The sequence below is a fragment of the Cariama cristata genome, unplaced genomic scaffold (assembly GCF_000690535.1).
Source record: "Cariama cristata isolate BGI_N322 unplaced genomic scaffold, ASM69053v1 scaffold120, whole genome shotgun sequence".
Lineage (NCBI taxonomy): Eukaryota > Metazoa > Chordata > Aves > Cariamiformes > Cariamidae > Cariama > Cariama cristata.
This window is the reverse complement of record NW_009593890.1, coordinates 45,572-70,607: the sequence shown is the minus strand read 5'-3', so window position 1 is coordinate 70,607 and position 25,036 is coordinate 45,572.

The following is a 25,036-nucleotide window of genomic DNA, read 5'->3' as shown; positions in this document are numbered from 1 at the left end:
TATCAGATGTGCGCACTCGGAAGATTAGGTGATAAAATAATTGAAATGTGGATTTTAGACACAATTTTAACTCCTAACTTTCTAAATGAAAAACAGCTAAGGGATTTCAGTGTGCTACCACAGTACTATTGGCTTTCTTGTTTATTAAAAATTAAAACGAACACATTCCAAATCTTTCCAGTTGTGACGTCTGTGCTAATTAAAATAAGATTTGTTTGGGGCGAGTTTTTTTGGCATAACAGCCTTACTTTGTCCTTTTTTTCCATTGAACACCAACTAATCAACAGCTAAAGATTTCTCTATATCTTAAAGCTCAACCTTTTTTTTTTTTTTTTTTGGTATTTTCATGTGAATAATGCCAGGACATGAACGGCTGTTAATTCCTTCCTTAAACAGCTAACTAGCATGGATAGCACCACAGCAAAAGCTACCGGAAAGCGTGGCGTATTTTTAAAAGACACTGACAAATGGATCTTCTGACAGAAATCACTGCTGTAACTCCAAAAGGAAAAAAAAACCAACAAAAAACCCACATACGCATGGCGAGAAGGGAAGCGTACTCTCTTAGTTACTTGCCCAGCTTCAGCGAGTGGATTATTGATAATGTAATACAGACAAAATGAAAACTTGTTTAAATTTCCAATCTAATACTTTAGTTATCTATAATGCTATTTGAAGCTGCTTTCAAAATGTTTTTTCTTTGGTGATAATAGCTTGGTTTATAAACCCACAAAGCTTTATGTCAAATCCCATGAGGGATAACTTTGATTACTAGAGTAATTAATGATGCTGGATAGTAATATGGATTTTCTGTTAAGATTTGAGTTTGAAGTTAATTAGTCTCCACATTATGATTTGCTGATTAATTACAGATATTTAGTTATAAAGAGAGATGTTAATTATTAATCTAAAAAATCATCTAGTGTAATTAACTAAAACTTTTGACGTCAGTCACCACTCTCCTTGTATGCAACTTCCAAGGTGCCAGTTCTACGGAGGGAGGCACGGGCCTGCCCCAAAAGGTAAAAAATTCCTTCTGCTATCTTTTAGTGTATATAGCAGAGGGAACAAATTTTACTCTTAATTTGCCAGGACAAGCCACCCACTTTGAAGCAGGACAGTAACTTAATTCTCGTCGAAGTACTGATCTGTCATCGCTTATTCTTACAATATGCCTCATCTTATCACAGAAAAAAAAAAAAAGTGCCATAAAAGAAATTCCACTATGAGTCTTAACTGGGTGTACTCTTGAAATCATGTCTTAAGCTCAGAGCTGTGATGTTCTTCTGACTGATGGGCTTTGTCAGTTCCCACGTTAAACTCTGGAATGAGCTTCAGCGGTGCTACAGATATCTGTATTTTCCAGCAACAGCAGCAGCAGCTTTTAGCAGTGCCAAGAAAATATTAGAGCAAAACTACTAATTAATGTAATAACTCAGTTAGAATTTGAAATCACCTTTTGTTTAAAAAGAAACCCCACCTTATCTCCCCCCCTGCCCCTTCTCTTCTCATCTGCAAGGCACAAACCTTACCGTTACTGTAAAGGGGAGGGGAATGCGATTAAGAAAAAGGGTTAAACCAAAAAGCCTCAGCGGCACACCAATGTCCTGGAATTTACCCTAGTAACACAGACTCTGAACAGGGATCTGTTTACATTATCTCTAGATCATCTTGACAATATTCATTCTCTATTTACCTAAATGAGGCAATATGATGATATTTATTGCTCAGAATGGCTAAATATAGACTTTTCCTGAGCACTCAGTACCATAGTGGGAGGTTTTGCTCTAATCTACATCTTTAAACTGACAAGCTGGAGCATTCCTAATGAATGCCTCTTTTCATCTGGATGTCTGTGTGTATTTGACAGTATAAATATTTAGCAATATCGGAGTCAGCTTGTGATTTTACCCAGATGGACTGATTGATGCCTTGGCTTGACGTTGCCAAAGACAATCCATGTAGTTATATAAGCAATTTCCCTCTTACTTCCTCAGAAGCAATTAGGTGGCCAAAGGCAGCAACCCAAAAATAGTGAGAATACTTCTGGTATCAGCTGACAACTCTGAGGGATAAATAAAATATGGTACTTAAATTATTACCACTTTACTTTCATGAATCATGGGATTAAAGCTTTCACTTCTAAAGTACATATAAATTGCAGGGTTTCTTATGTCTGTAATTTGCAAGAATCTAAGTTAAAATACCAGCTAATCAGTCAACTCACATTCACCTTGGGAAAAGTACCACCCTTCCTTGTCATTTCTGTAAACTGTGTGCCTAAGCACCAATGTTATTTTCAGGAGAGGGGAAAAAAAAAAAAAAGAGCTTGTTGTCAATAACAGATATTGCAGTCTAGTTAAAACAACATTTGTTAAGGTTTAATCGCAAATGTAATCTGCTTTTAAAGTTTAGACAGAACGCTCAGAGAAATTCAAGGGACAGATAATAAATCATTTTCTCCTATGTTGGGTGGGAACAAGGTAGGCTGGAGCCTCACAGGTGTGTTGCCTTTTTCTCCTACATGTTGCAGACTGTTGCTGGGTGACATCCATCAACCATCCAAGGCTACCGGGACTCCCGCAGCTAAGAAAGAAGGACTTTTTGTACTATCTGACTTCCAAGCTACAGAAGCTGCACTTGTCGTATCGTTAAATACTCCCCATCATTTTGTTCCGTTTGTATCTTTGGCACACACTTTGTAATTCGTAATGTGCCTGCGTAACAAATTGCAGCACCAAGAAGTTTTAGCCAAATTTCACGCGCACGCCTACAAAAAGATGTGAACACACACACACACAAAAATCCTGGATGCTGAATGTCAGCTTTACATTAGCTATGCACTGTTTGTCCGTGTCGGTTTTACACGGTGTAAGATGCCTGCAATGATTATGTCATGTGCTCTTATGCCTGTTACTGCTTTGGGGGGCAAGAACAGTCGCACATTATTTTTGGCAACGGTAAAATTCGCATGTCTCAGCTATGTTGTTGATTCCGCTCCCCTCCCCAAACACCTTTAGCTTCTTTGTTTTCTATTAACTCATCCCAGTCTTTGTATAACCCATGCAATAACCCAGGAGAAAGGGCAAGGAAGACATTATTCTTCTTGACACTAATACCTATAGATCCTGTTCTGCAGTGATACCTCTCCCTATCACGAAGTATCTCAGCTAACAGAATTCTCCAAACTCGAGAGCTGGCACCATTAATATATTCCACAGGCAAGTGGGACACAATGCCCACCGGTAATCAGACACAGGCAATGAGGCTTCTTGGGGACTGCTTGTAACGTACGGGAGTTTTAGGTGCAGTACGCATCGGCTACAGCACATTATTCTGAAAGGCAGCCTCCGACTTACCTGTTTTATTATTATTCTGTGACCAGCTAGGTGCCAAATAAAAATAAATGTATGCTGTTTTGTATTTATTGGATTTGATTAGTAATAAATTTGTTATTGACCAGATCCAGAGTGCGAAGGCCTGAGGCACAATCCGATGGTCTCTACTCACTTGATCATTACACCCTGCACTTTCAATCAAGCTGCATTGAATTGCGTTACTCTGTGTTTTGCTTTTGAATTGTCTGGTTTGAGAATGGAGGCTGGAGGGAGAGGAAAGTCGATGTCTTCTAGTGAGAAAATTAGGAAAGAAAGGGAAGGCTGTCCCTTTAAACTGGAAGATAACTACAGTACCAGACCAAAAGAAATCTGGTGAGAGAGCGCACTGTACATGGCACAATCCATTGCACAGGTTGACGTGAGAAATTACTAGGTCTGATACGGCAAAGTTTAGAATAAACTGCATTGTTTTACAAAATATGTCATCGGGAAAAATGCATTAACTCTAATCAGCCAAAATGGTGTGATTCATTGCTTAATTTCAGGGTACCAGGCTATAAATTACATCAGGCCTGCCACAACTAATTTTTGCAGTGGCATACTAGATGAAAAATGAAATGTCCAAGTGGCTACAAGTGAAAAGCTTCCATCTTTCTTCCACAGCTGAATATTACTTACTCTAATGATGTATAATAGCCTGCAACTACACTTAACCTGTGCATTAAATGGCAGCACAAACTGTTTACCTAGAGTTATGAAGAAGAAAACAGCAAATCAAGCAAAGGAATCTAGAGTGCGTACATTAACCTCCCACATGCCAACATAATTGTCCCCTACAGATGATGTATAACACTGACTCCAAATCATACTTATTTTTTTTTCATTACACATAATAGCTTATGTTTCAAGTATCAAAAGTCTCAAAGCACGTGTGATAAATTGATGCCAAAATGTACCTAATTAATAAGTCTGATGATGTTTAGATTAAAACAGATGTTGGTTATGTTGTTAACGGAACAGCAGCTAATAAAAAAATAATTGCAACCTATATGCCTAAAACCTGCAGGTATTATTAAAAAGAACAACAAAACCATGTCATATCTGAACAGTACAAAATGGTTAGTAAGCTTTTTTGGGTGAAAATGTTCTTTTATGTACAAATACCTAACAAGAGATCAAAGCAATTAATCAGATCAGCGGTACTAACAACTATCCCTTGTTTAAAATGCATAGCTAGGCTTTACGTGGAGCTCACTTTTACCGGTGATACTCTGCACACAACAAAAAATATTTCAAAGCACACTTGCTATTATTCACTTACAGTAAGGTGAATTCTTTGCTGATTATGTGAGAAAAAAAAAAAAGATAATGAACTCCAGGAAGTTTCTAAATGTAATGAAGTAATCCATGATTACTAGAAGTATCTTATAGATACTATTAACAGTTCAAATTCCACCAAAAATAAACTAGAAATAAGACAACATTTTAAAACTAGCTTTAAGCTATACATTAAATATCATAATATTTAAAATCATGTTGGTTTTTTTTGGGGGTTTTTTTTGGGTTTTGTTTTTTGTTTTCTTTTTTCCCCTGATGGAAAATAATTGCTTATCCCTTTGCTTCCTTTAAAAATACACTATCCAAGGAGAATCAATAGACGGAAAACCTGACGACAAAAATTTCTATCGGTCTGAAGCAAGTTTTGGAGAATCTGATTAGGTCTCATGCTGCAATACTAGGTATCCCATTTTTGCCAAAGGGCCAGCTATTATTATTAACATCATTTGTCTGAATCATTACTCTGCACCTTGGTTCAGCAAACACTATGAAGATGGCATGGTAATAAATGACCGCAGGATTCTTTCCTGCTTCAGCCTGTTTTTATCTGCCACCTCTCTACCGTCAGCTCCATCTTTCTGAACCTCTCTGAATCCCCAAAAGGGACGGGGCGTCTATTTGTTTTCCACTAGGTTACCACTCTGTCTATTGTTGTTTGCACTAAAGGGTACGAATTCAATTCATTCTTGTGACATAAAAGCACTGATACAGTAAATTTTTTGCCCAAGAGAAAACACAAAGTTGCTGAATATGGGCTAAGATGTGAAGCACTCGCACATACGTGAAGGAGCTTCCCGAGACAGTCTTGCTCACTGAATATTGGCTTTTTCTCCACCACAATCTAGACAATCGCATTAGAGCATTTTAAACTTAGACTAACCTTGCCAAATTGGTACCTCTTGCAAAACAGTGACTGCATAGGAGGGGTTAAGTAATATATCCTATCGCACCTACAAGCAAGAGAAGAAACAAAGGACCGGGAGGTAAAATAGCCAACGGGTAGCTACAAGATTAACTAAGCTAGTGCTTCTGTGATAATAAGGGTTAGTGGGAATGGCAGGTGAGAACCCAGGAAAATAACAAATAACCAAGGAGAAAAGACTCAAAACCAGTTAAGTAAGAAAACTGGAATGAGAGAGAACTACAGGGCGTTGACTAACCTTAATTTTCTGCATGTTGGAATTCACACAAATTACTTTACCTTTATTCGTATCTAAACATGGCAAAAAATAATGAATCTGCCATCTAAATGAATCAATCAAAACGGAACAGACCAGGGATTATGTCTGATACTCCACTCTGTAAAATAAAACCTTTCAGAGATGTAATGGGTGTCTTTCAAATAAGAAAACATGCACATTTTCCTCTTTAGTGACATGAAGCATTGGGAAATACTGTATCAGGACCAGACAGCTCTTCAAGATTTCCCAATGACAAACATCTAGTCTGAGATTCCATCCTTTTCGAATTCACAAAAAAGTAAATTTTCCATTCACAATAGTAAATTTCAATGAGCCAATATATGTAAACATACCAGGTTTTGAGGGAATTTAAGTAACGTAAAGGCAGTTATAAATCATACTTAGCACTGGCTTTTCAGGGCCAAGGCATCTTGTTTTCGCAGATACACGTTAAAAAGTGCCCAACTTGGTAAATCCTACAGAAAACAGCCAAGTACTTTCTTGTCTGAGTCTTATAGAATTCTTAAAAATAACACTCCTAAATCTGAAATGTTATAACTGTTTACAAAACCTGAAAGGTTGCGTTATACATGACTTTCTTTGCTATCAAAACGCTCTACATTCCTGCCAGAAGTTAAGAAGTTATCACTTGAAAATCACTGGCTAATCTAGCTTGTGCTAAGATGGATTTTTAATGAAAGTTTAATGAATGATAAATACTTGTTTCTTGATAAATGTTTAATTATGCCAATAATTACCAACTGCTGAAAACTACTGTTGTGTTAATAATGGCGTTTTAGTACACAAGCAGTTTCATGAGTCATGATGCTGTTAAAGATCAGAATTCCATCTGTCTAATGCAAACTAGCAAAACAAAAGAAAAGTCTAATTAATATTTTGATACATTTTCCCTATACGCTTTAAAACTGATGTCCTTTTGCGAAAGAATAAATTTACTTACTCCCTTCTTGAAAGAAAAAATAAAGGTCTCAGAGCCATTATATTATTAATCAGTAGTACTATTTGAACCCCAAAACTGAGAGAGAATAAGAAATCAAGCCCGATGTAGCATATGTACGAATGCTTTTTGTTTACTCCTTTGGAAGCAGAGAGAATGGGCCATTATGGTGATGACGAGACTGAGTTTTCGCCTGAAACATTTCGAAACATTTCGGTACCACACTATGTTTGTTGCGTTAATCTGCAGAGTTATCTAGATTATTTCGCTGAATGTCAAAAAGACAGCAGACTGCAACTCCCACCTCTGAGAAGTGAGGGGCCAAGAAACATCAAATTGTCCTGGCACCCTCCAATAGGGCCAGATAAAATGGAGATTTTCTTAGAAATGCAAAGAAGATAACAATATAGATATGTAATAAATCAGGACAAAGTAAAAAGAAAGAAGAATATTGCTGTGGAAAATAGTGGGAGATCAAGGAGACTTTCATTAACTTGTTTGTTGCAAGATTCCTCTTAGTTTGAAAACATCTCCCATATTCGTTGTGCTCATGGCATTTATTTCTGCTCTGCCTCTCACATAATTGCCACGATACCTTTGGACAGCCTAGCCAGGCATCCTGGCTACCACCCACACACAGCAAAAATACCTTCACCTGTGAGATTCAAAATATAAACAGGATCATACCGTTTTATGAAATGACACATTAAAAAAAAATACATTTATCAGGGTGAAAATTAAACTTTTAATGATTGAAATACAACTACTTCCCTGCATCGACTCCAATGTTATAATATCTTTTGCATTAGGACATTTAAAAGGAGTTTTTGATTTTTATAAATGTTGAGTTTATGTTCTTACAAATGCTGAGTTTTTCTTTCTTTTTGAACTTATTTAAAATTTCAATTTAAATGGATCTTTGCTTTTCACAGCAAAGGCTGGACAGAGCATTACAAAGCTTATTTTATTCAGTAATCTTGTACCTCCTGTGGGTTCGACTAGGGGATCCCATAAATTGTTTCCATTTCCTACATCTACAACTCAATGACCCAAATTTGTTTTCTACATAAACGCAATGTATTTTTTGAGATGGTATTCTTCTTATTTACCATTTATGTAATCTTTGCCGTGCATCAGAATGCATTGGAGGAGTTTGACCTCTACTTGGGTACCTTACAGAATACTTTGATTCTGAAACTGTTCCTGTAGTTTTGAGAATTGCCTGACATCTTCGATTTATTTTTCAGTATGTCTTTTTGCAGATTGGCAGTAGTACGTACAAACAGGTAGTTAACCACATAAGCAGGCAATAAACCCAAATACTGAACCAAACAATCATATTAATGAAATAGCAGAAAGGAGTTCTTCTTGCTGGAGAGAGAGGGATGCTGCTATGGATTAGTACAGTGAGCTTGTTAGCATCCATCCAGCAGCTGCAATGCAATGCAGAAGTCAGTGCAGCGAAACAGAAAACAAAGCCCATCCTGACAAATGGCTGGTGGCTGATAACACTTCCTCCGTAAGATTAACTGAGGGGAGTGAAGAACAAATGCAAAGGTATACGCACATGTACATTGACAACTTTTCTGCAGTTGAATCACAGCGGGCTATTGCTCTAAGGTTATAAAAATTACCCTGATTGTAGAGCAAGGTACGATATCGTCAGTTATAGCCTTTGTGATGTTGTCATACTGTGTTCTGTAACACTTGGAACTTAATGGCAATAATTTATAGCTATCATCCTCCTCAATATTCTTTATTTTAAACAGATGCTAAAATCACGGATCTCCTAATACTAGGGGAAAGTTTACGCCCCCTCCCAGTCAAAACCATAAGTAAATTGGTCCTTTCAAGAGTCAAAATGTTCCCTAGACTCAAGTGGGGGGACAGACTCCTGTCCCATATGATGGTGGGAGGGGCAAGTCATTCCCAAATCCCATCGATTTCAGGAAAAGGGGCCGCTTTGCTCCTTCCAGGTCCTCCCAATAGACGGTAGAGCACATCAGCTAACCTTGCCCAAAAGCAATATCATCAATCATAAGAACATTTACTTTCGCAGTGAAGGAATACAGCAATTTGCAACAGTTCTTAAAGACAGCTCAATTCCGAGTAACTTGTCTGTGAAACTTTCATTCCATTGTAATACTACAGTGGAGTTGATAATTAAAAATCCTGCTTACAAAAATCAAGTATCTGTCTTAATCCCATTGCCCCCCGCCGGCATCCTCTATTTCAATCTTTGCAAAAATTACTCCTCTTGAAGCCAACAAACAGAAATTGTTTCATCCCAAGTATCTCAGAAACAGTTCAATACATGCTGTGTTAATAATAATATTTGTGTTTTGTGGGCTTTTAAGGCTTGGTAACACACTGGTAAAAACTGCCTGTGCCTACAGTTGTTCTCATTACAGCTGAACTGGGTGGAGCTATGCTGACTGGAGCTGAAAGGTGGAAGATTTCTCCTAAAAATACATGGTAGAGACAGCCATATATTAAAGTTTCACTCCACGTAAATGGAATGTCACTCTTTTATAACTATAGTCCACTATGATAATCCTCTTGGAATGCATTAATTATCATCCACCAGATAAGTGTCAAAAGCTACATTCCTAAAGGATTATCAATTCCCACCCAATTTCTGCTGCAGCTGAATAAGGAAGAAGAAAAGTTAGTGGAAAAAGAAGCAGCATCAAGAAGCTCTTAGTCTTCCCACAGTTATTCTCTACTCGGAATGAAAATATGGCCTTTCGAAACAGCTCAGCCATTCCTAGAGCTTTCATCACCACTGCACAAGTAGAAGAGAGGCAGTGACACGGTATCTGTGTTAAAATAGGAAAGATTTTGTCCTGTAGATTCTTTCATTATAGAGCGACATTCTCCTTAGAAGTCTCGGGAAAAAGAAAGAAAACCCTTCACTTCTAGGCGGCTTCAATAAAGACCTCAAAAACATAACATAACAGTCTGTCTTCTTCAAGTTAAGGCATTTTTAACCATTACACCAAATGATTTTCTACTGCATTTTATTTTTATAACTTTTTTTTTTTTCACTATGCCTTTGCTTTTCTACTGTTAAAGAGCACAGAACTCAAAGAAAACTCTCAAAAAGATTTCTGTGAACAACTTCTTCAACTACATAGGCAAGAGAAGGTTATAGAAAAAGTAAAGTCTTCCAAAGACATGCAGTGAGACTGAAAACAAAACGCAAACAAAATTTGATTTTCGTGCAAACATGTTACATAGCCACACCCCTCCAAACCTACACAATTAGTAAGGCAGTGTATTGCTTTTTTATAGGCTTCTGGATGTAGTTTACTACTTTTTATTTAGGTAACTGTGTGCAACTCTGCCATTTGTGAAAAATTGAGTCCATCCAACCTCACAACAATAAAACGGTATGTAATCGATTGAGAAATACACACACATCCAAACACACGGATGGGTTATACCATTTAAACCAGCATCACAAATTGCCCTGCGGGGCTAACATTACGCCTACAACCTCATTAATCTCGGAAACTGAGGTGGAGATGGGATAGGAGAATTCTTCATCCAAAGTGGGTTCAAGCACACAGGAAAGTTAGTGATGAGCCTCTTTCATGCTGCTTTTCCTTCTAGGTCAGCAACGAAACAATAGCCCTCCATAGCAGTAAGCAGTCTTAGTAGTGTTTTCTTTACAATATTTATATTGTAATTGTTCTTAGGAGTATCGTGCCAGGCCCTGTACAAACACAGGAGCTGAGGGAAGCAAGCCATTGAAAGGGCTCACAGTCTAAAGACACAATGAGAGTAAACGAATAGTAGTGAAAGCAGAAGGTTGAACAGCTCACACATATGGTCACAATACCATGGAATAAAGGCCTTTTATTCCCCAAACTAGGACATTTCAAGTCATTAAGAATACTGACTTTTTACTACATTTGTTGCTATCACCGTGGGGCACCATGCAGGTGGAAACGCTCTGCAATTTTTCAGATGAGACACTTTTGGTAGGATCCTATAGCACATTTTCCAAAAATAAGGATGTCCTGGTAAAATTCCAATATTTTTCAGTTACATTATGCTTATCCGGGTTTCCCTTACAGTTTAAACCGAAAATGACATTAGTCATGAAATGTTCTTGCTCTCTATTGAAAACCCGACAAGTTTCACCTCAGCTACGGCTGGTTTTCAGCGGGGAGCGAAGTCTTTTGGATGTGCCGGAAGATTGTAACGGGTTTCAACATCCTTTGAAATAGGAGATGTTATAGAAAACTTAAATTATTGCAGTAAATTTGCAATTGCTGAGGGAACTGAAACGCTGAATTGCATGACACGTTCCTTGTTTCTTCCCGGACAGGAGCAGTCCGTATTTATTAGCAGGCACCCATGGATCTGAAACCAGCCAGACTCTTACCCCACCTCGTCCCACAGTAAGAGCGGATCTTCCCACTGTCACCGAAATAGGATGAGATTCTGGGTTTTGTTTGTTTAGTAGGGCTTTTTAAATGAAAACTTTGGGACATCTGTGGGTGCCTTCTATTATATTAACACATGCACCTCACTGTCTCCTGTCTTAACAGTGTGTTGTCACATTTGCAGTTTGGGCAAGACAGAATTGCTCATCTTCCCCTCGCAGCCCATCTGGTTTCTCCCAAGCTGCTCAGGCGACAACACTCTGAAGAAAAAGCGATGTTATCAGGGGCACGTACCAATATATATCACATATTGCAGCATGTTTTGTCATTTACAATGCATCATAAAAAGTTACATTGCATCTGACCTACAACGTGATGTAATGTAAAATGACATGCTTACATTGAACAACATTACATTACTCAAAAATCTGAATTTAAAGAAATAAGCATGGGGGGGATCTATTTATTTATTTGGAATGCTATAAATTCTGATAGACATTAAGTCAGCCAAGAAAAAGGAGGAGGTGGAGTAACTAAATATTCGACTGCATGGCTGCTTAGTCACCTGCTAATGCCATTTTTTTACAAACAAAAAGAATTAGATAATACACTATGAGATCTGTGTTGTACATCTTTAATATTAACCACAACAGATGATATAATCACAGGAATAATACCGGTAACTTTCAAGGTGTAAAACCGTGGTCAATTTTCATCATGTTTTACCACTAAAAAGTGCAACGATCGAGCTGTAAAAATGCATTTTAAGTATTTCTGTTGGATTTTCAACAGCCAGAGCACCGAGTGCTCTATACATTCCATAGATCTGCTTTTTAAGAATCAACATGGTGCACACCATGTGAACTGTCACATTAATAACCCTATGCTGATATTCAAATTTTCTGTCTTAAGCTAAAGAAAGATTGAATACCCTGCTGTTGTGTGGCCAAGATTGAAGAGGTGTCTCACTGACATTGTTCAAAGTTTATGAAAATATATGAATGCTCAAATGTCATTGGCTTTGCGCCTCCAACAGACTGTGGTTTTATGAGAAATCAGTCTTTTAATCAAAATGATTGAATACCTTAAGGTCGAATCCAAAGATATCAGTTAATATCTAGAAACGTGCTATTTCTGCAAATTTTGCCAAGCCGTACATATTGTGGCGCATTTTAAAGTGTTAATTTGTGCATTCCATATTGAAAATTGATCTTGAGTTTTAGCTTTTTGTCAAGCAAAAACATATGGTTACAAGCTCTATGCATTTTATGTGACGGCTGTTGAAGCTGTCACATGTGCAAACTTGATAACCGATGTGACACATACACAAATAATTTGCTTGTTTAGTAACAATTCAAAGATTCATTATTCATGCAAAAACACGTTGTTTTTTAAAAAATGATCAGATGGAAGTAGTCTTCATTTTGCACAATCTAGTCTCATTGGTGTGCAAACACAGATAAAATAAAGCTGGGAACTAAGTGGTATTAAAACAAATCCAAGAATATGGGTATTTTCAGATAATTATTGAACCAGATGGTGTTTTTTGTTAATTCTGCCATCAGTCTGAGAACTTGATGTCTTACATCTGCACTTGGCAAAATAAATTTTGCCACTGACATTATTTCAGTTTTCTTACAATATTTCAATCAGTTTTACACCAAGATTTGCAAACATCTGCCATTCTACATGACTGTGAGATGAAATTATTTGAAAAAATTCAGTTAAGAAAACACTTACCCTAAATTTAACTTAGGCTTAGCACTTCTGCTGCTAAACTGTCTGAATTACTACTTTATGAATATTATAAATAAAATGCTAATCATATGCCAAAATACTGCTACCTTCGGTTTTGAGAGGAAGAATCTATCTAAATCAATGAGGAGCTGCAGGTTCATTTGGGGATGCCATCTTGGGATTTTACAGTCCCTTACTTTGCTTTCTTAAGGTTGGGAGGTTAGAATTTCATTGGCACAGAACTAACAAAAACCTCCTCCCTGGCCTCTGTAAAGGTAAATAAACAAAAAGTAAAAAAATACTGGAATATGTGACCAATCTATTAGGATCTACTTTAAATCAATGGATACAAAAGTAATCCAAGCAGTCTTTTAACCTGCAGCTTACGTTACTCACCCTAACAGAACTCCTCATAAACATTATTGCTCGAGTATTGTACCTCATAAACAGATGTGCTCGATCACTTATGCACGTTTGACACCATATTTAGCATTTAGATACTTCCTTTCTGTGATCTAAATCACAGCTTTTCTTGAAATTTCAACTGTAACAGGCAATAAAATTGTAGAGCTGCCTTAACTACCCCAGCGCTCGACTTCTCCAGCAAATCCCAAATCGGACCACTTTTTCACATATGATATAACAGACAAACTCCTCTTTTTCAAATAAATGTACGCTCTGTGATACAAGCTGCACCCTAGCAATCATCAGCCTAGTTCCAGAGGCACCGTGTGCGATGGCATTTTATTTATACCAAATATCATAATTGTGTGAACTTATTTATGAATTCTGCAACAGCTGCGGTAAAATCCCTACCGCTTTCGCTAGTTGGCGAGGTTTTATTACGGTGCTTTGCTCTGCTAGCACCTTTGTGTGGGTAACGCACGTCTGACCTGGCACACCAGTGAGAAGTCTTCTGTAGCGTGCACTCGAGACATATGGGTTTGATTCCCAGTCCTAAACTCCTGCTCCCTGACCTGAGAGGAGATAGGAACACCTCCGGAGTAAGACCGTATTTAGGAGTAACGACTCTGTCTGCAGAAAAACTAGGTGAAAACGAGCAGACTTTCTGTAGTAGGGATCTTTTGGAAAAGCTTCCTTCAATGTGTTTTACTGAAGGAGAAACGGGAGGGATTGCCAAGGGTGGGCTGCAAAAGGGAAATTTCTGGGAGAACTGGTGTATCCGCGTGCACGAGCATAACGTGAGGCTCAAGGCTATTTATCTGGAGACAGATCCAAATCTCCTGAAGTGAACCTAGAGACAGATCAGACCTCCTGTGGTGCACAGATTTATCTTGCTATAAGATGGGAAGCACAGCACAGTACTCCAAAAAGGTTTTTTTTACTGCATTTAAGCTGACCGACAGGAAGGTGCCACAAAACACACCCACGCCCCAGCATTTTGGTCCTCGGTGCTCCGACCCGGGACCCACTTTGGGGAACAACCTGAATCCCCAATTAGCTTACAGGCAAAGGTTGCCTTTGCACCAGAAACCTGGACACTCTGGGAAGCAGAAGAAGAGGGGCACATCCATGGCCAGATATTCCCCGACACGATGTTGGGACACATCTAGGGTACTGGGGTGTGGGACCTGAGAAGTGCCCCAGGGTTCCCGGTTGACGTGTAGCATTTTGCTGTTTCCCAAGCTGAGAACATGCAGGTGGGGCATAAATTCTAGAAATGGTAGCCATTCCCTTCAATAAAAAGCACGGAACACTCCATCTTCCCCTAAAGCAGAAAATACTACCTGTTTGAATATTTAAAATCAGGTTTAAAATCATTCACATGGACTTTTTTTAGGGTACGGAAGCCTACGGTTGTTGACCGTTTGTTTTTTATGTTAGTCTTTTTTTAATCTTTTGGTTCCCTCTCATAGCTTGAGGCATGCAAGCTGGATAGAAGCGATATGAATAAAGGTATTAAAAATGTACTCAATATATTTTGAGGTAAATAACATTTTACTATCACTAGGTGGCTAATTTAAAAAATACACATATAAAAGTTAATTTGTAGGTATTAATTGAATACTATTTTAATGTTACTCCCATCAAGTATCAGACAGTTGGTTTAAAAGAAGTAAAAAGGCTGTGATACGGAACGTCTTTTTTTCCTTTTATAGACTTGGCAAAGACCATCAGTTTATGGCCTGTTTCGTTTCTTGCCAGTAGACAGCACTGAAAGTTATAAAACTAAAACAATTGCTTTCATTTATATCTTTTCCTGATTACTCTGATAGCTGAAGTGTCTGAAGAAGTTCAGAATCTGTATAGCCTGTCACATTATAGAAACATGTCTCTTTAAACTAAATGTGAAATTCCAGTAATTGAAGTGATAAATCTACTGTTTTTGCTGGGGTACTTTTGATGAGAACTATAGTAGTAAATTAGAAATTATTCTCTGCTGTTATATCATGGTAAAAGCCTTTCCATTATCTGTTGTCAGTCACTAGGTATGGGCAAATAACTCAGTTGTCAATCTAACTGTGAAACCTTAAGTTCTGGGAATAATCAATAATGAAAAAAACCAAAAACTCTCTATTATCTTCATGTAACTCTTTAGACATCTTGAAGTTGTTTTTTCCCTTTTTACTTCTGCACATCTCATTTATTCACAGATATATTGGATATCTTAGAATATTTCATTTTTTATAGCAAGTTACATGTCAGCTTGTTTTCAAATGGTATATGAGTTACATTTCAATACGGGTAAGCAGCTCTACCTGTGTGTCTAAATGCAATTTTACACATGATACAGACTTAATTAAATTAGCAGTAAAAGCCACCTACTTTTTATTATTGATTTTTCAGCTACACTATTTATTGCCTAATATTTCTATTTTAAAAGTCCATGATGTTTTGCTTTTTCAAAGATTCACGTAAACATCATTTGAAAGACCACAATGAATTTGAACAGCCATACAAAGAACAAATATTTTATGCCACATACTTACAATTTGGATTAAAAAAAAAAAAAAAAAAAAGGCAAAAGCAATCACTTCCATCAATTATGATGCCAAGACAAACCTTTGCAGCCTTGATTGGTGCACAAGATGGAAAGAAGCAGCTCAAGCGGTTCTTAGCTCTGACACTTACTTACTCTGTGACCACTGCTGTATCCTGTAATCTCCCCCTGCCTCATTTCATCAATAGGTAAAACAGAAGAAAAAAAACCCAAATCAAACCCAACCTCAACTCACGATCACCAGCTAGACTGCTAAAAAGATTTATCAATGTCAGGAAGCTGCGCAGGGATGTGTGGTTGGAATGGCTAACCATTTTTAACATTTCTATAATAATCTTGTATTATTTATTTAGGAGATGACTGGACTAAATGGCTGGAATAGTGTTGGAGAAATATTTTCCTGTTCATATTTACAAGTAAATTGTTCAAAACCTTTTGATCTAGGGTGAGCTCCAGACACAGAACTTGGGCTGAAATACACAATTAGAGAATGTCTAAATAGAGCATTTTTTAGCATATAATGGAAATTGGTGCCATTGGTGAAATCTGGATGCAGGTGCAAATCCCAAGTCCTGGAAATTTAGGAGGTTCAAATTCAAGGTTCTGAATCAGTCCCAAGTCTATTTTACATATTTTAGAAAGGAAGAATTATTTGCAAGTAAGAGATGAAAATTACCGTTTCAGCTATGAGTTTGACGTTCTAATGTTAGAATAGGTGAACAAATGATGATTAAAGTATTTGAAACTTTAACTAAAATCAGTCAATGAGAACCAAAGAAAACACACACAAAACTGCGCTTAGCAGTTTTCTGAGAATATTAACAAAATTTTATAAATGTATATACTACAATTTTGTGTGCTTGAAACAATGCTGTATAAGAACAACAAAAACTGCTTATAAAGGAACGGATTCTTGGGTTGTTCCACTTTCTGCCCAGATTCTACCAATTTAATACTGTACAGTACAACTTTCTTTGGCACCCAAAGAACAAAGTCTCTTTGATTCACAGTGTGAGGCATACAGAGAACATAAAATACAAACTACTAGTCCAACTTTCTCTTTGGAATTGCTTTTGAAGGGAGAGGGAAAGGAAAAGTGGATGAGGAGAAAGTCAACTGAATAAAAAATTTGTATCTGAAAAACAACGTTTTTAATATTTTTCTTGAAGAGCGGAGGTGTAAGAGACCTGAAGAAACGCAATACGAGAAAGCACTACTGAGGCTGTAAGTTCAATTTTTTCCTTAAATACTCTGAGGATAAGAAGGGGCATAACAGCTTTTCAAAAGAAATTAATATATAACTGCAAAAACACCTCCTTTGAAACATAAGCCATGTACATACAGTTTCCCCATAACATTTATACGAATATGCACAGAACAAACTTGCCTAAAATTACCCACATACTATTAAATCAAATCTTCTTTTTAAATCAGTCATTTAAAATGGATCTCAACTCATATGTAGGTCTACAGCACAGAAAAATTGCATGAATCTTCAGCTATGAACTAAAATATAGCAAACATTGAGAAATTAAGTGCCTCCCCAAAACTCAGGAAAATGTAAACAAATTATTGCCAAGGTATATGAACTCTCTCATTTTTTCTTTTACTATATATATTATATATACACTCTTTTATATAGTATATATTTTATATACTATATGCTATTCTATATACTGTACTATATACTATGTATATACTATTCCTATACTATTCCTGTTCTTTTACTATTCCAGTTCCCAAACAGTAATTGGTGAATATTGGTAAATGAAAGCGTAAATTCTATGTTGAATGAAGCATTTACTTTACATAAAATACCGTAAAAGTGAGAAATTAGCTATTCAAACCACAAGACTGCATCGATAGTAAACCATAGCCAGCGTGTCGTACGGAAAATATACCATGCTCTCTTAATAACTTAAGCTAATTCATAAAACCCCTCTCTGCATTCTATTTTGAGGGTTTTTTAGTTTCTGGTTATTTATTTACAAGCAATTTCTCAGCGCGACTGCCACAACAGCAGAGTACCACCATGCAGAGTTCCCAAGTGTAACTGGGAGAAACATCGTACTTTCATGCGAAGGCGTACCTCCCAGAAATGACTTGCTCTAGCCAACTACTGTATGTTTTTGGAAAACACATATAATTTCATATGCAGATGATAAAATGCTAACCTTCAATAAAATACAAGTGACTCTGAAAGCTTCATTAGAGTCTCTGGAGGGGTTTCTTTACCGTGCCTGAGTTTTCCTTGGTGGAAGGTGGGATGTCACAAGGAAAAGATCGTGATTACCTGGTTCTCAGTTGCTCAGAGGTGACATAGAAGTGCTGACTGGTACAACGAGCGCCAAGATCTTAGACAGCCAAAGGCTGCGGGAAGCACTTCTCATACCATCTCTGCCTTGCTCCTACTCTCCTCCCTGCACACTTTCCATACTGCTTGTCCTTCCATCACTGTCAGCCCTCTCCCAGTAGCCCCAGTGTCCTCTCTCGCTATGGCCTTGTCTTTATCAGCAAGCTTTATACTACAATTCACCCAGTTATAATGAAATCCACCTAGTTGCACTAGAGCTACTCCTAGAAGACAGGTGCACTTAACTTCCTTTAAATTAGGTTTACATCAATTTAGGTATACGTTGTAGATTATACAATCATGAAGACTAAAAAGGCAAAAGGTGAGGGTGGAGAAAGGAGAGATGAAGGTTAAAACAAACACAAACGATGAGCATCACTGTACAGTGAAGAGATAGTTCTGATACTTCAGTAGGGACTGAAGTAAAGGAAAAGAGAACCAAGACAGTTCTAGAATGAAGTGAATTGTAGAGAGAATTAATTCAAAAAGGGAATTAAACAAACCAAGATGGGATGCATGAGCTCCAATGCATCTGAAGGACCGGTCTGAGGTTCTTTCCTTCTTTCCTCTTTTGTGCTTATCTTCTATTTAGCTAACAGTGGTACTTGCAAGCTAAGTCCATAACGCTTTCTAGGACATTGTGTCCCAGAGCATCACAGTTGATGAAAAACACACTACCTTTTGTGTGTTCCCCTTTTTTATTTTTTAAATCTTGCTTAATAAATTAGTCATTTATGGTTTTCATAAAGCTGATATAAAGCTTAACAGAAGACTGAAATCTGGCAATCCAAATTGTAGTCTACAAGACAGTTCGGTTTGGCTTAGGAAGATATGTCCCAGCATATAGCACAAAAAAGTTTTCTTGGCATCTGGCTCCTGAACAGACTGTTATACTATAACCTAATGTCTGTTTGTCAAGAAGTTTGATAATCTGATTTAAATTAGAACCTGTTTTCATTTTCTTAATTTTTTTTTTCTTCACATTGGTTGAGATTTTCCATGACTGGTCCCTGCCTGGTGATGCTCTCTGGAAAGTCTGAGAAAATCCATGCCAGATACTTTTTCATCATGTGAAATCGAAAAAAGAATAAAAAGTCTTCATTGTAAAAAAAACCAACACCATAAAACACAACAATAAAAAATCAAAATTGAAATGTAATTCAGATGCAGCAGGATGTTGGAAATTGGCATGTATACACTATGCACTGTTAAAAATACACTTACATTTGAGACTGCAAGGAGAAGTTAGAAAATAGAGAGATGAATGGTTAAAATTCACCTCTGTAGACTCCATAGCCAAACTAATGAAGTTCTGAAGTCTTTTATGAAGCAAAATTTATTGTATAACATTTTCTTCTATTGAAATATAATTAATAACAGTCGTGATGCTTACAAAAAAACCCTCCATCCTCTCTTCCTGTAAACATAATACCAGTAATCATGTTTATAAATGGACAAAATGGAGACTGTTGCACAGGGCATCTATTGAAAAAGACGTACAAAATATTTTTTTTCCACAGAAAAAAGCCTTAAGATAATAAAATGACTGTCTCCTTATTGTGGCAGTAAACATGGCAACGTTCAAAGCTAAAACATTAGCACCTATTTAAGCATAACATTTTTTTTTAACCGAACTAGAAGAAACAATTAACAAGGTAAACCTTTTACAACACATAGTCTCACACAAACAAATAAATCATGCTTTCTGAAAAGCAGAAAACAGAAGAAATCATAGGGCAAAAAGGAAAAAAAAACCCCACACAAACTCAGTTGAAACTTTAGTGTCTTTCCATAGGTGGGAATTGAGAGAAAAGACAGGATAAAATATTCTGCAATGAAGACTTCACATTTCAGTGATCAATAAACAGAGTTCACAATGGGGGATTATATTCACAGCCAGCAATACCATAACTTTGAATGAGCCCTTCTTAAGTCAAAAGAACAATCTGAGATGAGTAAGATGCAATTCAGCGTTAGAACGCAACTCATGGTTTCGCCTACTCTAAACTACCCTAAAGAAAAGTGGCTTTGAAGAAAGTCTCTTCCAGTCAGTATTAATAGTTGCTAAAATTCAAATTTAGTCTCCTCAGTACCATTTGCCTCAGGATTTGATTTCTGATCCACTTCAGATCTCATTCACATCAATGACTTTTCCTGCTTTACCTTCATACCTTAATTGGAAAATATCCTTAAGGATGGGAAATTCTTATGTCAAAATTTACATGTATACTATTAAACTACAGACCCAAGCAACAGCACAAAGTTATGCTGCAAAATAAGTAACTTTAACTGTTTCAATCCATGTTTTTTTAAATTTAACGATGACAACATGCTAGCCCATTACACTCAAATAAACTCAGCTTCAGAGTAAAGAATAAGTTTATGGGTTTTTTGGTCTTTGGTCTGGTGTCTAAAGAAGGTACATGAAACTGCTTGAGTCAGTTTCTTTTTTATGGTGATTTTCTAGATTTTTACCTTAGATATAATACTAAGAAAGTCAAGTCTGGTCTTCCTGAGCTTGGTTGAAGGACAATGGAAAAACACGGAAGGCAAAGAAACCCTTTGGAATCCACAAATTCAGGATAGTGTCTCTTCAGGCAAAGTTGGGCTGTAGAGCCCATGTTCTGACTTCGGTATGGAAATGGAATGGAAATAAATAATATGGAAATAAATAAAATGGAAATCTTTGAACTGCCACTTGGGCTTTGGGTTCTGGTTCATAACAAAAATCACAGTTTTACAGAGCTACTTTTTTGCCCTCTTAGTCCCTAATAACAGATTTTTTTTGAGAAGCCACTTTCATGATTTTTCTTACCTCCAAACTGTAGCAGCTTCCATAAGGTAAATCTGGCCAAACATATAGGAAAGGTAATAAAATGTTAACAAGTTTTTAATCAAAATTTTTTATATGCACTTTGACTTTTTCCTATTAATAAGAAGCCTGTTCCCCTGCCACATTTAAACAGACCCAGTCCCTAAAAAGAAATGGATTTCTGTCTTAAGTACATATTAGTAAATGACATATCCCCCTTTTTTCTTATATGCTTTGGTCACAAGTGAAACAGCTACTATTGACCACATTTATATCCTTAACTTATGGTACCTGTTACAGTAATTATTATACATACATAGACACATACATACGTGATAAATAACTATAATCACTGGGTATCAGTGTCTCATTGTGGTGACCATGATCAGTTGTCTTTCGATTCTCTTGAAATTGAGTCAGATATCATACTATCAATTATATTAACAGTTCATTTTTAAGGGGTTTTCCTCTGCAACATACAGGCTAGAAATCTCCTTATATTGAGAAATCAAATCAGGAGATGTTAGCTGAAGGGAATACAGAATGATCCCAGATTTGAACTCTGATGATCTTTTATCTACAAAACTGTCTATGAGGGCACCTACCACCACCCAGCTCAGTCGTAGTACATTCTTGCACAGAATTTTGGCCATATATGCCAAATTATAGGCCAAGCAAATATTTTCAAAGATATTACTGTTCATTTGTGTCTAATAATACAAAGAGGTTCCACAGCAAGCATTTTTGTTCGTTTTTTGACAAGAATATGTATCCATTGTCCTCTACAAACTCATCCGTTTTCTGATAGAAAATCACTTACAACTATTCTTTCTTTGGAAGTAACCATCATTGCTACTCATCTTACTTTTTACAGGAAAAAAGAGAAAGCAAGCAGGTAAAACTCTGTTTTTATTCTTTCTTATATCCTCATAAGAGAAGGAGTAAATGAAAACTGAAAACTAGTCAGTAACAGGGTCACTGCTTAGAGACTCCTTTCTTCTATTTCCATTCAATACACTAACATACACTGCTTTTGCTGAATAAAAGTAATGGGTTTTGTATATGCAGATAGGTGGCTTTAAAAATCATCAAGAGTACTTCCAGTTTCACCCTTTGAAATCCGGGTACCAGTTGAGTACAACCACATTTAAGTTCAGAAACAATGAATAATCTTAGCTCTCAGATTTGTTGATGCTATTTCTTCCAGTGAGAGTACCACACTGCTATAGCAAGCCACAGTATTTAATTGTTGCTCAACATTTTATATTTAATGGTGGTATAAAAAAGAAAGTGAGGCTAGAGAAAAATAGGACTTTTAACTAAACTGTTATTGTCCCCTCTAGTTTGCTTCCAGGCCCCTCAATTTCAATCCTCGTTCTATTTTGAGGATGTTTTCAGGTGCATTGAAGTGCATTTCGACAGATCCTTGAAGCACAACATGGATTGAAATGAAGTTGCCTGAAGATATTAGTAATAGAAATCTCTGACACAGCACTGTGCATTGAGAAATTGCTTGATACTTATTAGAAAGCATTATGTTGATATAACACTGTTAATACAGAGCTCTATGAGAATGCATAATAAAAATGTTGTTAGAAGAATTTTGCAAATGAAGTGGCAGGTTTGGGGAAGAAGAAGGGGAATAGACATGGGAAGATGAAGAGAGGAAAGTTTTAAGATATTCATAAATATATACTTTAACTGTACTTAGTGCAATCCTCCTCTCTCCTCCAGTCCCTCAAATCCCAAAGCCCCTAAAATAAAACAAAAACCCCCTAATGTGCACATTTACTTCATCATTTAAAGTTAACTGTTTTTTTCCCCCCAAGACATTCAGGGAAAGAAAAGCAGGTAAAACTATACTTTTCCTGGTTTAGCACCAAAAATGTATTACTTTTCCTGTTTTAGCACCAAAATTCCAGAGCAATGGACTGCAGCAAAAAAATTTTGAAAAGCATTATAAAAATGGTTTTTTGCTTCCGGATAAGAATTTCTTAAGTAAGATTTAGGCCAGGAATGTTTTTAACAGCGAGGTCATAAATCTTTCCTATTAAGGAATTTTATAATGGAAGTCCAGCCAGACCTTCAACTGTCATGGAGCAGATAGTGATACCTCAATAAACTTGGCAACTATTTAAAATAGCCTTATGGGATTTCATTTTAAAGAAGAAGGAGATTCTACCAATTATGGGCCCAAACTAACTGATTATAAATTTCCCTTCCCTTCAGTAGATATTCTCCCCAGTAGGGACAGTAGGAATATGGGGAACACTTACAGTTCTAACTCCCTTCTCTACCGCACGGACGCACTGACCTACGCAAGACAACGCAGCACAAATGCAGATGCGTGTGTACGAATACAATTCACAACTGCCTGACTGTCACATCGGGTAGATTTTTTTGCAGTGGCATACTTAGCAGTAAGCAGCCAAGTCCTTGCTATTTACATGTGTTATCTAGAGAAGCAATAGTAGCAATGGAGTTTTGCTGGGCAGGAACTGTCCGGGAACAAACTAGATTAAAAAAGAAATAAGTAATAAATATCGGCTTTTTGTGGATGATTTCTAGTAGGAGATAATGATTCAAAATCACAGGATGCCCCATATGATATTGCACGTATGGGGACTGGCAGGCAGTCAGAGGATTTAACTGACTGCAGGCAGCTGCTATTTAGGTCTTCTCCAAAGCTTTACTAACATAGCTCAAATGAGGTTACTGCCAATTCCCTGCTCCTAACTTAAGCTGAAACCTAAAATATTAGAAGAAATACGCAACATTATTTGGCACGTGGACAAACAGTCACGAATCATCTCAGCTGCCCACATCTAAGTGTCTAGCGTCATCTCAGATGCAGAAGGCCCTTTGAGAGGTCCACCTGGGCAGACGGGCCAGAGGAGACGCTTCAGACCATGCCCTCCTGGAGAGGCAGTGGGAGATCGGAGGGCAGCTCAAATCCAAACATGGGAATTGTGTGTGAGCAGCTGAGCCAGGTGCCAGTACGTGTGAGGCTAGCACAACTCACACTGCGATCCATTGCCAGAATCCAGGCGCTAGTGGTAAGGATTAACATACTGCCTTGTTTTCACAAACCGAGCGGGCACATTTTTTACATTCAAATTGCTCTACACAAATTTCTGAATATGTTTTAATGAAGAACAGGAATTCCAAGTTACCATATTTACAGCCTATGGTAAATAGTATAAAGTCTTCAATTAAGTATTCTACTTTTAAAAATAGTTTGCTATTTCTTTAAACTTTCTGTACTCACAATAATTCCAACCTACAATGAGTGGGATCTCTTAACCTGATTCATGACGTGACATACTATATGCTAAAAGTTATTTTCAAAATTATGACTCTCTTACAACAGAAAGCTTTGTTAACACATTCAGGGCTATACTGTTCTTCCTGAAGAGAAAGGACAGTGGGATTTCTCAACCATGGATACGGGAACTATGCAAAATTGGATAGTCCTCTTGTAATGACTGAAACAGTGCCATTTTCACAACTTTGGGAAGTTTCATCTTAAGCGTGGTAAGCCAAGCAGACTACCAATTAGAAACATTGAACAACTGGTATCTGTAAGAAGGTCGTAGTCAAAAGTTGCAAACAGGGGAAGGAAATATGACTGTTAGGAATGGTAAATAATAGAGAGGGCAGAGGCTAAAAAGTGAAGTCAAAAAGTAACAGTGTAAAAATAAACCAGAATGTGAGAAGATGGTGAGAACAAAGAGGAAAAAAGGTAAGAAGAGATGGGCTGGACATGTAGGAAGAAGGTAAAGGATAAAGGCTGGAGGAACTATAAACAGCAGGAAGAACATTCAATCAGGAGGACAGGAATAGGAAAAATGATGAGAGAGCAAGTTTAAAGGAAAATTTAAATGAGTAAAAACAGAACAGGTGAAAGGAATAAGAAATAAACAGGCAGAAATGACAGAGGTAAGAGAAGATACGAAGGCAGCC